Consider the following 14,662-nt stretch of genomic DNA (forward strand, 5'->3'; position numbering starts at 1 on the left):
CCTTTGTTAAATTTATCTGACAGGATTCTGAATTCCTTCTGTGTGCTATCGTGAATTTCATTGAGTTTCCTCAAAACAGGTATTTTGAATTCTCTCTCTGAAAGGTCACATATCTCTGTCTCTCTGGAATTAGCCTCTGGTACCATATTTAGTTCATTTGGTGAGGTCATGTGTTCTTGGATTACCTTGATGTTTGTGGATGTTTGTTGGTGTCTAGGCATTGGAGAGTTAGGTATTTATTATAGTCTTTACAGTCTGGGCTTGTTTTTACCCATCTTTCTTGCGAAGGCTTTCCGAGTATTCAAAGGGACTTGAGTGTTGTGATCTAAGTCTCTTGTCACTGCATTTGAATCTACATTAGGTGGCACCCCAAGTGTAGTAAAACTGTGGCGCTTGCAGACTCATAGAGGTACCACCTTGGTGGTCTTAGGTAAAATCCAGTATAATTCTCTGGATTACCAGGGAGAGACTCTTGTTCTCTCCTCTTACTCTCTCCCAGACAACTGGAATTTGTCTGTCTATGCTGAGCTACCTGGAGCTAGGGGAAAGGTTACACAAGCACCCCTGTGGCCACCCCACCACTGGGACTACACTGGGTCAGACCTAAAGCCAGCAGAGCACTGGGTCTCTCGCCCAAGGCCTGCAGTAACTACCACCTGGCTACCACCTGTGTTCTTCACTCAAGGCTCCAGGGCTTTACAGTCAGCAAGTGGCAAAGCCAGCCATGCTGTGTCCTTCCCTTCAGGGTGGCAAGTTCTCTCCAGCCCTGGGTGGGTCCAGAGATGTTCGGAAGCCAGGGCCTGAAGTCAGAAACTTTAGGAATCTATCTAATGCTTTGTTCTGCTGCAGCTGAGCTGGCACCCAAGTAACAAGACAAAGTCCTTCCCGTTTTTGCGTCCTCTTTCTGCAAACAGAGGCATCTCTCCCTATGGCCACCACCACCCCAGACCTGCGGCAAGCACCATCTGGCTACTGCAAATGTTCACTCAAGCCCCAAGGGCTCTTGAGTTAGGTTGTGATGAATGCTGCCAGGCCTAGGACTCTCCCTTCAGAACAATGGGCTCTTGTCTGGCCCAGGGCAGGCCCAGAGCCTCTTTGAAAATACACAGTCAGAGGAGACAAAAGAAAAAAGAATGAAAATGCCATCCAAGAACCAAGGCCTGGAATTGGGGACCCCAAGAGCCTGCTTAGTGCTCTATGTAGCCCAAATAGTAAAGGGAACTTTGTCTTGTAGCTTATTGTCTCTGGTACCTAAGCTGGAAGCTCTCTTTCCCAGACTGGAGTACAATGGTGTGATCTTGGCTCACTGCAGCTGCCGCCTCCCAGATTCAGATTCTTCTGTCTCAGCCTCCCGAGTAGCTGGGATTACGGGCATGCACCACCACGCCTAGCTAATTTTTGCATTTTTAGTAGAGATGGGGTTTTACCATGTTGGCCAGGCTGGTCTCGAACTCCTGACCTCAGGTGATCTACCCACCTCGGCCTCCCAAAGTGCTGGGATTATAGGCATGAACCACCATACCCGGCCCCTTTACTCCTCTTTCTTTTCTCAAGCAGAAGGAGTCTCTCCCTGTAGCCACCACAGATGGGAATGTGCTGGGTCATACTTGAAGACAGCATGTCTCAGTCTCACCCATGGCCCCATGGCAAATACCACCTGGCTACCAGTGATGATTATTTGGGGCCTCATGGGTCTTTAGTCAGCAGGTGATGAATGCTGCCAGGGCTGAGTCCTTCCTTTCAAGGCAGTGGGTTCCCTTCTGGCCCAGGGTATGTCTAGAAATGTCATCTAGGAGCTAGGGTCTAGAATGGGGACTTCAGGACTCTGCCCTCTCCTACTGTGGCTGAGCTGGTATCCAAGTTGCAAGACAAAATCCTCTTTTACTCTTCCCTCTCCTCTCCTCAAGCAGAGGGAGGGAGTCTTTCCCGGAGCTGTGAGCTGTGCTGCCTGGGTTTGGGGAAGAGGTGGCACAATTACTCCCTTGGCCATGCTGCCTGATGTCTCACTAGGTTATGTGTCCCTGAAGTCTACTGGCTCTGAGCCCAGCACAGCATCAGGACTTGCCCAGGAATTGCAGTCCTTGAGGCTTAGACTACCTTTCAAGTGTATTTAGGACCCCAGAGCACTTTAGCCTATGGCAGCAAGGCTAGCTGGAACTCAGGTTCTAGCCACTGAAATGAATGATTCCCCTCTGGCTGGGGCTGGTCTAAAATGCTCCCTCCGTGGGTACTGGCTGAGTTTTGCCCAGGGTTACTTTCTGCTGTGACAGAGTAGTACTGAGTTCCCATGCAAAATTCCACAGTAACTGTGCTCTCCCTGCTTCAAGTACACAAATTCTCTTTCCATGCCACACAGCCACTGCCAGGGGATAGGGGAAGGGTGGTATTGGCAATTCAAGTTTTTCCTACCCTCTGCTGTTCCTCCAGTGATACGGAGTTAAAACCAGGTACTGGGATTGCTTACCTGACTTTTGGTTGTTTTCAAGGTGCCTTTTGTGTGGATAATTGGTAAATTTGGTGTTCCTGTGGGAAGGATGATCAGTGGATGCTTCTATTTGGCCATCTTGCTCCTCCTCCTCCTTCCTTGGGGCAAATTCTTTAGCTACATTGCCCACCTACTCAGTTACCTCATTTAAAGGGAAAATAAATAATGTTGAAAGTGTAATTCTAAACTTTGGCTGTACTATTCACAATAGCAAAGATGTGGAATCAACCTACATGCCCATCGGTGGGCTGGATAAAGAAAATGTGGTGCTGGGCGCGGTGGCTCACGCCTGTAATCCCAGCACTTTGGGAGGCTGAGGCGGGCGGATCACGAGGTCAGGAGATCAAGACCATCCTGGCTAACGGTGAAACCCCATCTCTACTAAAAATTCAAAAAATCAGCCGGGCGTGGTGGCGGGCACCTGTAGTCCCAGCCACTCGGGAGGCTGAGGCAGGAGAATGGCATGAACCCGGGAGGCAGAGCTTGCAGTGAGCGGAAATCGCGCCACTGCACTCCAGCCTGGGCGACTGAGCGGGACTCCGTCTCAAAAAAAAAAAAAAAAAAAATGTGGTACATAAACACCATGGATTACTATGCAGCCGTAAAAAAAGAATGAAATTATGCCTTTTGCAGCCACGTGGATGCAGCTAGAGGCCATCATCCTAAGCAAATTAATGCAGGAACAGAAAACCAAATACCGCATTTTCTCAGTTGTAAGTAGGAGCTAAACATTGAGTACACAAGGGCGTAAAGACGAGAACAATAGACACTGGGGACTATTGGAGGGAGGGAGGGAGAGAGGTAAGGATTGAAAAATTGTTGGGTACCTGGGTGATAGGATCATTCATACACCAAACCCCAGTGATACTCAATTTACCAATTTAACAAACCTGCACATGTACCCCCGAACCTAAAGTAAAAGTTGAAAAAATAATAATAAAATAAACAGGTTGCATATTAGAATTGCCTGGGTAGTGTTTAAATACCCAAAGCTCAGGCTATAGTGCAGACCTGGTTGGATCCTGGCATTATTATTATTTTTAAGTTTCCAAAATTATTACAATGTAGACCCAAGGTTGGGAGCCAGTGAAGTTCTTTCAAAGCACATACCCATTTGATCTTGGGTATTCTGACTTTAGTCATTTCAGAGTAGCTAGGGAAGTTCTAATTAGGAGGTATTGGCTTGATAGACCGAATCACCTTCATTCTCATATTTCTACTAATAGTGTGCTGTGTATATACAGTGGGGTAGAATCATCCTGGTGAGAAGCAAGTTTGGTATATGGTGCAAGAAGCACTGAACTTGAGGTTGGAAGATCAGGATTTAGTCCTGATCCTGCTACAATCTTAGTCTGTAACTTTAGTCAAGTTACAAAACCCCTCTCTTTACTTCAGGCTGGGTGCTGCTGCTCACGCCTGTAATCCCAGCACTTTAGGAGGCGGGGTGGGCAAGATAACTTGAGGTCAGGAGTTCAAGACCAGCCTGGCCAACATGGCAAAACCCTGTCTCTATAAAAAAGAAATAAATAAAAAAAACACTATCTGTGTTTCCATTTTCCTTCTCTGAAAGAGTGGAGAAAATAAGACTAATATTCTGTAAATTTCTTTCTAGCTCTAAAACTTCAAGTTTGTGAGCCAGTGGGGATGGGAGAGAGGCAGGTGGACTTTGTGCGCCTGAAGAATAGGTGAGCAAGAGGAGCCAACAGTGGGATAAGAGGAAAGAAACTGTGTGAATAAGAAGGTTTATTACCTGGAGGTAAGGGGGTGAGATGGGATTGAGTAGGAATAAGTAGGAGAGACTGGCCTAATGGAATACAGAGTTGGAGATGGTGGCAGTGGCTTGGCACCTGGTAATGATGTGGTCCAAGTTCTTATCATGAGTCAAATGAACTCATGGGGAAATGTGGCCAGAGGAGCCCCCTTCAAAAAAGGAGATAAAAAGCAGGAGACATTTTTGTTGTTGCATATCTGAGATGGGGTAAGAGTAGAAATATTGATACTAAGGGTTTAGTAGGTTTTACTGATAGCTAACTTTTGTTTTCAATAGGTAATATATTCACATGGTTCAAAAAGAAAAATATTATTCAAAAAGATACGTAGTGAGAAGTCTTGATCTCACCCTCAGCTCCCATGGACCTTCATGCTCTTTTTCTTCCAACTTTTTTTTTTTTTTTTTTTTTTTTGAGACGGGAGGCTCACTCTGTTGCCCAGGCTAGAAAGCAGTGGAATTCCGGCATGCTGGAATGCTGATCATGGCACACTGCAGCCTCAGTCTCCTCAGTTCAAGTGATTCTCCCAATTCAGTCTCTTGAGTAGCTGGGACTACAAAACCCAGTCAATTTTTTATTTATTTATTTTTTTAGTTGAAACTATCTCACTATGTTGCCTGGGCTGGTCTCGAACTTATAGGCTCAGGCTGGAGCACAGTGGCACAATCACGGCTCACTGTAATCTCTGCCTCCCGGGCTCAAGTGATTCTCCCACCTCAGCCTTCTGAGTAGCTGGGACTACAGGCACACACTACCACGCCTAGCTAATTTTTTGTATTTTTTTGTAGAGGCAGGATTTCACCATGTTGCCCAGGCTGATCTCAAATTCCTGGGCTCAAGCAGTCTGCCCTCCTCAGCACCCCCAAAGTGATGGGATTACAAGCATGAGCCACTATACTTGGTTCTAACTTTTTTAATATGAAAAATTTCAGGTCGGTTGCGGTGGCTCACGCCTATAATCCTAGCACTTTGGGAGGCCGAGGCAGGAGGATTGCTTGAGCCTAGGAGTTTGAGATAAGCCTGGGCAACATAGGGAGACCCTGTCTCTACAAATAATCAAAAAGTTAGCTGGGCATGGTGGTTGTGCACCTGTAGTCCCAGCTACTCTGGGGCTGAGGCGGGAGGTTACTTGAGCCCAGGAGTTTGAAGCTGCTGTGAGCTGTGATCATGCCACAGCACTCTAGCCTAGGTGACAAAGCAAGACTCTGTCTCAAAAAAAAAAAAAAAAAAAAATTCAAACATATAGAAAAGTTGAAACAATAATACCATGAACACCATGTAGTTTAAACAAGTGTTAACATTTTGCCATATTTGTAATATCTACCTTTGTTGAATAATTTGAAAACAAGCTGCAGACATAATGACACTTTATCCCTGTGCTTTAGCATGCATCTTCTAAGAATAAAGAACGTTCTCTACCTAATTACAAATAACATTACCACACCCAAGAAAATTACAAATAATGCCCTAATACCTTCTACTCAGTTCACATTCAGTTTCCCCCAGCTGCCTAAAAAATTATTTTATAACTGTTTGCTTCAAACCAGATCTGAGTAACCTTTCTGCATTGCATTTGGGTGTTATGACTCTCAGTCTCTTTTAATCTAGAACTCTATCCTTCCCCTATTTTTTCCCCCAAGATTTTGGCTTTTTGAAGAGACCAGACCAGTTTTATTGTAGCAAGTTCCATATTCTAGTTCTGTCAGATTATGTTTTCTTGTGATTTTTCTTGTTGCTCTATCTCTTGAATTCCTATGAAGGAGAAATTATGCTGAAGACTTGTTTAGACCTAGGTTAGGCACTTTTGGTAATAATACATCATAACTTAGGCTGTGTACTTAAAGTTACATCACATCAAGAGGCATAAATGAAGAGTATCACTCTGATTGTTGCTGAGTTTGATCACTAGGTTAAGCTGGTGACTATCGCATCTTCCCATTATAACGGTACTCGGTTTTTCCCCTTTGCAATTCGGAAGTAATCTCTGGAATGATCCTTTGGCACTGTGGTGACCTGTTTTCCAACAATTTTCGATCATGCAAAAATGATTTTTAGCAACCTGTGATCATCCTTGCCTGAATCATTTATTTCATTCGGGGTTGCAAAATGGTTATTTTGACATTCTTTCTTTCCTTCTACATTTATTAACTGGTAGTCTTCTGTAAAAGAGAGCTTTGCCGCTCTACTGAGGATGAACCCTTCTAAAAAGGCTGTAAATTGCTTATTTCTTTCTCTTTAATTACCAATCTTCAGAATAAGTCATTAATGTCATAGCTACCTCCAATGATGGGAAGAGGTGTTTTGGGAAGAGGTGTTTTTTTGTTTTTTTCACTCTCTGAGTTATTGCTGGAAATTCATGGATTCTTATTCATGATGTCAATTTTAGTCATTATTCTCTTTTGATACTCAAATTGTCTCAAATTTGCCCAGTGGAAAACCCTTAAAACTGGCTCCTGTGTTCTTGTAACACACTCCTCATTAGTATGAGTGCTTCCTTCCCTCTGGTATAACATCATTTTTTAAATTCACCTTGTAAGATAACCATTTTTATTTGTCTCATATTTCTCTCTAGAGTATTTTAGCACTAGCATATATAAAATATTTTTTCTCCCCTTTCTCCGAAAAAAGTAGAACAAGGTACTCAATAGTTTACTCTGTTTTTTTCTCTCAAAAATATATCTTGGAGATCTTTTTGTGTCAGTACACAGACAGCATTTTCCTTCTTGCTGTGTTTCTTTTTTTTTTTTTTTTCACATTTCATTTTTATGGATGTTCTAGAATTTAAATCAGTCCCATTGATGGACATCTGGGTAATTTCCTAACTTTTCTATTACAAGCAGATGCTGTAGTACATAACACTATACATATGTCATCTTATATGGTGATAAGTGTATCTGTAGGATTGCTATCCAGAAGTGGAATTGCTAGGTTAATAGTTTATGCAATTGTAATTTTTTTTTAAGAGATGAAGTTTCACTGTGTTGCCCAGACTGGAGTGCAGTAGTTATTTACAGATGCTATTATAGCTCACCACAGCCTTGAACTCCTGGCCTCAAGTAGTCCTCCTGTCTTAGCCCCTCAAGTACCCAGGATTACAGGTGTGTGCCAGCACACCCAGCTTGTAATTGTGATTTTTAAGACATTACCTAATTGCTGGTGTTGTACCAATTTGCACTACTGCCAGCAATAAATAAGAGTGCCTGTTTCACCATAACCTTGCCAGGAACAGTAAATTATCAAATTTTTGGAGTTTTGCTAATCTGATGAGTGAAAAATTGTTTTTTGCTTTTGTGTGAGGGTAAACATCTTTTCATATGTTGAATGTTCATTTGTATTTCTTTTTCTGTGAATTTTCTGATCATATTCTGTGTCCATTTTTATACATTTGTCCAAATTGATCTTTTTATTTTATGTGTCTGTATAAGCACATATACATACACGTACCTATGCATATATTTTTTTCTATATCATTCTATATAGGGAGATTTGTTCTTTTATCACTGATATGATTGCAAGTATTTTTTTCTTAGTTGTTTTTTTGACTTACAATGTTTTTTGCTTTGCAGAATTGATTTTTTTTTTGCATTTGAACTTATCAATCTTTTCTCTTATGGCTTCATTTTTTTTTTTTTTAGAGACAGGATCTAGCTTTCTTGCCCAGACTGGATTGCAGTGGCATGATCATAGCTCACTGTAACCTCAAACTCTTGACCTCAAGTGATCCTCCTGCTTTAGTCACCTGAATAGCTGGGACCACCGGCATGCACCACTATGCAAGTTCCATGCATAAGTTTTATGTCTACAGTAAAGAATATTTCAAGACTTAAACTGAAAATTTAATGAAAAATATAATGTATAGATATTATGGATAAAATAGGAAAAAAATTTATACGTAAAACTTTGTGAAGTTTAAAAAAAGCTAAATTTGAAATCCTGTTAGAAAAGCAAGTCTTATATTTTGTATGTGTACAAAATATTTTGTTTTGGGCTCTAAGCATATGCAGATAGTGTGACCTGATGTTAATTAATCTTGACAGAATTAAGAATGAAGGTATAGAGAGGGCTCTAAGGCTTAAAGTGACAGTTTTATGATTCTTAAGTGAAGCTTGTATAAGTCTGTGAGTTTTGCTTCTACTATCTTTGAATGCTTGCTGATGAGTGGCCTAAAATCTCAAAAAAGGCTGGGGGCAGTGGCTCATACTTGTAATCTCAGCACTTTGGGAGGCTGAGACGGGTGGATCGCTTGAGCCCAGAAGTTCAAGACTAGCCTGGGCAACATGGTGAAACCCCGTCTTTACCAAAAAAAATACAAAAAAAATTATCCAGATGTGGTGGCATGCGCCTGTGGTCCCAGCTACTTGGGAGCCTGAGGTGGGAGGATTGCTTGAGCCCAGGAGGTTGAGCTGCAGTGAGCTATGATCTGTTACTGCACTCCAACCTGGGTGACAGAGCGAGACCCTGTCTCAAAAAAAAAAAAAAAAAAATCAAGAAAGATAATCTTTATAGACTTGATGAAAACCCTATTTTAACATTCTCTAAAGATGCCAATGTTGACTTGATAACTTGTGATATTTACATTGACTTTTGTTGAAAAGATAGGTTATGTCTGTAATTTCTATGTAATACCATGGCTTTATTTTTCTCTCTCTCTCTTTATGTTGTTGTTGTTGTTGTTGTTGTTTGTTTTTAGAATTTTGATTTGGCTGCTGGGCTGCTACCTTGAAATCCAAGCCCTAAAAATGCCAGCTTCTTTGGACTTAGAAGATGACCTGGATAAATGATAAAAATTAAGAAAGAGATTTTGGTGAGTGAAACCTTATGTGAGAGAGTTAATAAAGCCAACTTAATGCGTATTCTTTTGGGTTTTTCTGATACTGTCTCTCTTTTTGGAAAAACTGTCTAGAATGCATTTATTATTCTTGGAGACATTTAATAAAATACAGATGCTATTCTTCTGTTTTTAAATGGGGTTTTTACTACAAACTATGTAGTTTCTCATCTTTTTTATAAATGATAATCTTAGGTTTCACTGTAGAAGACAATGAAAGACCGGTAAACAATACTTATTTTTAGAATTTATGTTGATTAAAATGATAATAGGATATTGTACTTCAAATAAATACCTTTGATTAAAAATAGAAATAAATATATGTTGAAAGTTACAAACTCAACATAACTCTAGTTTGATGCTGTATTTAGATCTGAGGTGAGCTAAAGCCCAGCAAAAATTAGATTGTTTTTATCTTGAAATTTCTGTTTCCCTCCCTCCTAGCTTTTGTATAGCACTCCAATAACAGATCCTGGCAGTCCCCTGCTGGGAGCTATGTCATAATGGGTTTAAATTGGCACAGGGTACTCTTCAGAAGTGCTTCATAAGCCCTCATGAGAAGTTGCTAATATTAGAACATTTTTTGCATCATCTCCCTGCCCTCTCTCTTCCTTTTGAGAATTTCCTGCATGTACAGTATTATGACAGGGGCTTGGGTATGTTTCTTGGTGCCCTAACATCCTTAGATTTTTATCTCAGTTTGTTGAAATGACTACTCTGGCAAGCAGTCATTGTTTACATTAAATGTAATTTAAGAGTTTATTGCTGGTTTTCCTTAAAGACACTGACATTTGCAAGTTACTGAGAAGTAGTTTTTGTATCTAGAAAGTTTTTTTTTTTCTTTCATTCTGAGACTTAAGAGCTTTGTGCCAGGAGCAGAAGGCCGTCATTTCTGCCAGGGTGAGCAGTGCATTGAGGTACGACCAGTCCTTCACTCCCAGATCCTAGGAGGAAAGAAGGAGTGCTATTAGGAACAAAGAAGGAAGCAAGCACTGTAGAGCTGTTGCCACAAGCAGCTACTCTTCTGTGTGAATCTTTATCTGACTGACAAAGACTGCTACTCCCTACTTAGAGAATACTCATGATGGGTGCACAATTGACATTTTAAAGCAATAAAAAGATACAAGAAAAATTACCTAGGGAAAATATTTTTCTAAAAGCATGTTTTGAGAAGAAATTAAATGTGCTACTTTCTGTGTGGAGTGGGCTGAGTTCTGAGTTGTTAAAAATGCATCAGGTTGAAATGCACATAACATAAATTAGCCATTTTAAAGTGAACAGTTCAGTGGCATTTAGTAGATTCACATTGTACAACCACCACTTCTATCTAGTTCCAAAACATGTCTGTCACTCCAAAATGAAACTTCATAACCATTACGATGTCCCATTCCCAATCCCCTGTACCTCCCGCTCACAACCACTAATCCGTCTGTCTGTCTCTATGAATTTACCTATTCTAGATATTTCATACAAATTAGGCCGGGTGCGGTGGCTCACGCCTGATATCCCAACACTTTGGGAGGCCGAGGCAGGTGGATCACTTGAGGTCAGGAGTTTGAGACTAGCCTGGCCAATATGGTGAAACCTCATCTCTCCTAAAAATAAACAAAATTAGACAGGCATGGTGGTGCTGCGTGCCTGTAATCCCAGCTACTTGGGAGGCTGAGGCAGGAGAATCACTTGAACCTGGGAGGCAGAGGTTGCAGTGAGCCAAGATCACTCCACTGCACTCCTGCCTGGGTGACAGAGCCAGACTCCGTCTCAAAAATAATAATAATAGGCCAGGCGCGGTGGCTCACGCCTGTGGTCCCAGCACTTTGGGAGGCCGAGGCGGGCACATCACGAGGTCAGGAGATCGAGACCATCCTGGTAAACACAGTGAAACCCCGTCTTTACTAAAAATGCAAAAAATTAGCCGGGCGCAGTGGTGGGTGCCTGTGATCCCAGCTATTCGGGAGGTTGAGGCAGGAGAATGGCGTGAACCTGGGAGGTGGAGCTTGCGGTGAGCCGAGGTCACGCCACTGCATTCCAGCCTGGGCAACACAGCGAGACTCCGTTTCAAAATAAATAAATAAATAATAATAAAATAAATAAATGGAATTATGCAATATATGACCTTTTATGTCTGACTTCTGTTACTTAGCATATAGTTTTTGAGGTTTATCTACATTGTAACATGTATCAGCACTTCATTCCTTATTATATCTAAATAATATTCTATCTATATATATCTACCACACTTCATTTATCCATTCACCTGTTAATGGACATTTGAGTTTTCGGCTATTGTGAATAATGTTGCTGTGAATATATGTGTAATTTAGAGTTTTTCTTAATTATTATTATTATTTTTTTTAGTAGAAATGGGGTTTGCCACGTTGGCCAGGCTGGTCTCGAACTCCTGACCTCAAGTGATCCACCCTCCTTGGCCTCCCAAAGTACTGGGATTACAGGTGTGAGCCACTGTGCCCGCCCAGCCTTTCTTAAATTTTGTTATTACATTAATGTTTTTCAGTGAACATCCTTCCATTTAAGGCAGGAATAATTGCCATAAAGAATATTATTTTATTGTTATGCTGTGTGTGACTATAACACTTTGACATTTACTGAGTATTTTTAGTCCTTTAATTTTTTTGAGACAGTGTCTCACTCTTGCTCAGAGCAGCAATAGTGCGGTAGCACAATTTCAGCTCACCACAACCTCCACCCTTCCCCTGACTCCCCTCAGGCTCAAGGGATTGTCTCACCTCAGCCTCGTGAGTTGCTGGGACTACAGGCACACACCACCAGGCCCAGCTAATATTTGTACTTTCTGTAGAAATGGGGTTTCACCATGTTCCCCAGGCTGGTCTCAAAAGCCTGAGCTCAAGCCGTCTGCCCACCTCGGCTTCCCAAAGTGCTGGGATTACAGGTGTGAGCCACCACACCTAGCCATAGTAAGCCTTTATGCAAAGTTGGAGTAGGAACTTGGGGAACTGCTGATAAACCTGTGACACAATATCAAGATACCTGTAAATACTATGTCAGGCATTTGATGCGTCAGTAATCAGAAAAACTGTTGGATTTCCTCCTTGTAGGGCTTTACAATAACATTTTTATCCTTATATTTTTCTAAAGGTAAATTATTTGTTAGATGAGTAAGAAAGATACCATTGTTGTCATTGGTTGACTTCCATAGATTGAAACTTGAAGAAATTGCATTTGATCACTGCTATTCACTTAACTTTTCTCATTACTACTACCATAGTTCCCTCAAAGTTTGTTGAATAAAGCTTTCTAGATGCTGCTTCATATAGCACTTAGATGAATTGCTGATTTCCTAATATCAGGCCCCCACGTAACCTATGGTATATATTGTTTTGTAAGTTGTAACTTGAAATTTTCAGATGCTTTGAACTTGACACATAATCTAGCAATTCATTGGCACACCAAGGCAAAACATCAACCTGCTAAAGATATTTATTTATTTATTTATTTATTTTTGAGACGGAGTTTCACTCTTGTTACCCAGGCTGGAGTGCAATGGCACTATCTATGTTCACCGCAACCTCCGCCTCCCAGGTTCAAGTGATTCTCCTGCCTTAGCCTCCCAGTAGCTGGGATTACAGGCATGCGCCACCATGGCTGGCTAATTTTGTATTTTTAATAGAGACGGGGTTTCTCCATGTTGGTCAGGCTGGTCTTAAACTCCCGACCTCAGGCAGTCCGCCTGCTTTGGCCTCCCAAAGTGCTGGGATTACAGGCTATTTATTTAATCTTCAACTTTAAAACCTACATGTCGTTCAGTTAAGCCTAAATATGTCGTAGGAGGTGGAAATCGACTCCAGAGGCAGGGCGTGAACACCAGACCAAATTGAGGACTAGCTAAAACAGGGATGGAGCAGGAGCAGCTTTCCATAAGACACATCCACCAGTGTGCCATGTCAGTTTACCATTACCATGACAACACCCAGGACTTACCACCCCTCTCCGTGGCAATGACCTGACTACCCAAAAGTTACCATACTTTTGCTGGCAATTTCTGCATAAACCACCTGTTAATCTACATGCTTAAAAGTAGGTATAGGCCAGGCACGATGGCTCATGCCTGTAATCCCAACACTTTGGGAGGCCGAGGCGGGTGGATCACCTGAGGTCAGGAGTTCAAGACCAGCCTGGGCAACATGGTGAAACCCCATCTCTACTAAAATGTGTCACCTAACTCCAGCCTGGGCGAGACAGAGCTAGACTCCATCTCAAAAAAATTAAAATAAATGAATACATAAAAGTAGATATAAATATAACTGCTGGCCAGGTACAGTAGGAGGCCAAGGTGGGCGGATTGCTTGAGCTCAGGAGTTCGAGACCAGCCTGGGCAACACGGTGAAACTCCATCTCTACTAAAATACAAAAAATTAGTCAAGCGTGGTGGCATCTGCCTGTAGTCTCAGCTAATTGGGAAGCTGAGGCAGGAAAATTGCTTGAACCTGGAAGGCGGCGGTTGCTGTGAGCTGAGATCACACCACTGCACTCCAGCCTAGGTAACAGGGTGAGACTTCATCTCCAAAAAAAAAAAAAAAAAATTAGGTATAAATGTAATTGCAAAACTGCTCTGAGCTGCCAGTCTCAGCACACTGCCTATGGGGTAGTCCTGCTCTGCAGGAGCAGTCACAGAGTTGTAACACTGCAGCTTCAATAGAGCTGTTTTCTTCCTACCCTACCCTGGCTCACCTTTAAGTTCTTTCCTGGGTGAAGCCAAGAATGCTTGAAGGCTAAGCCCCACTTTGGAGGCTTGCCTGTCCTGCATCAAATACAGGTTAATTTGTAAATGGCAAAGTTTGTTTTGAGGTTTTTCCTCAATAACTTGTTTCCTAGGCCTTTTAGGCCATCTCCAAAATTGATCTCACTGTTTTAATTTTTTTTTTTTTTTTTTAAGAGCGGGATCTTGCTCTCTTACCCAGGCTAGAGTGTAGTGGCACAATCATAGCTCACTGTAGCCTTGACCTCCCAGGCTCAAGCAGTTCTGCCACCGTAGCCTCCCATGTAGCTGGGACTACAGGTGTGCATCACCACAACTGGTTAATTTTTAAATTTTTTTTGTAGAGACAGGGTCTTACTGTGTTGGCAGGAGTGGTCTCAAAATCCTGGGCTCAAACGATCCTCCAACCTCAGCCTCCCAAAGTGCTGGGATTACAGGCCTGAACCACCACACCTGGCCTATTTTGTGTTTTCAAAAGATCCCTCTGGCTGCTGTCTGGAGACAGATTGGAGGACGATAAGATTGGAGGCAGGGGAGACCTGAAAGCCCACTTTTTAATGGGGTTGTTTGTTTTTTTCATAAATTTGTTTAAGTTTCTTGTGGGCTGTGGATATTAGACTTTTGTCAGATGGGTAGATTGCAAAAATTTTGTCCCATTCTGTAGGTTGTCTGTTCACTCTGATGATAGTTTCTTTTGCTGTGCAGAAGCTCTTTATTTTAATTAGATCCCATTTGTCAGTTTTTTTGTTGCAATTGCTTTTGGTGTTTTTATCATGAAATCTTTGCCCATGCCCATGTCCTGAATGGTATTGTCTAGATTTTCTTCTGAGGTTTTTTAGTTT

The 14,662-nt window shown here is 41.9% G+C and overlaps 1 protein-coding gene across 5 annotated transcripts in view; it reads left to right on the plus strand.

Moving 5' to 3' along the window:
* NCOA6 (nuclear receptor coactivator 6) overlaps window positions 1-14,662 on the plus strand; it is a 114,375-nt gene that overhangs the window by 27,157 nt on the left and 72,556 nt on the right. For all 5 annotated transcript variants that reach the window (XM_032143249.2, XM_058433268.1, XM_032143251.2 and 2 more), the window contains one exon: window positions 8,945-9,058. The gene's annotated coding sequence lies outside the window, so the exon portion shown is untranslated. The remainder of the gene's footprint in view (window positions 1-8,944; window positions 9,059-14,662) is intronic.

Source organism: Hylobates moloch, unplaced genomic scaffold, assembly GCF_009828535.3.
Source record: "Hylobates moloch isolate HMO894 unplaced genomic scaffold, HMol_V3 SCAFFOLD_21, whole genome shotgun sequence".
Lineage (NCBI taxonomy): Eukaryota > Metazoa > Chordata > Mammalia > Primates > Hylobatidae > Hylobates > Hylobates moloch.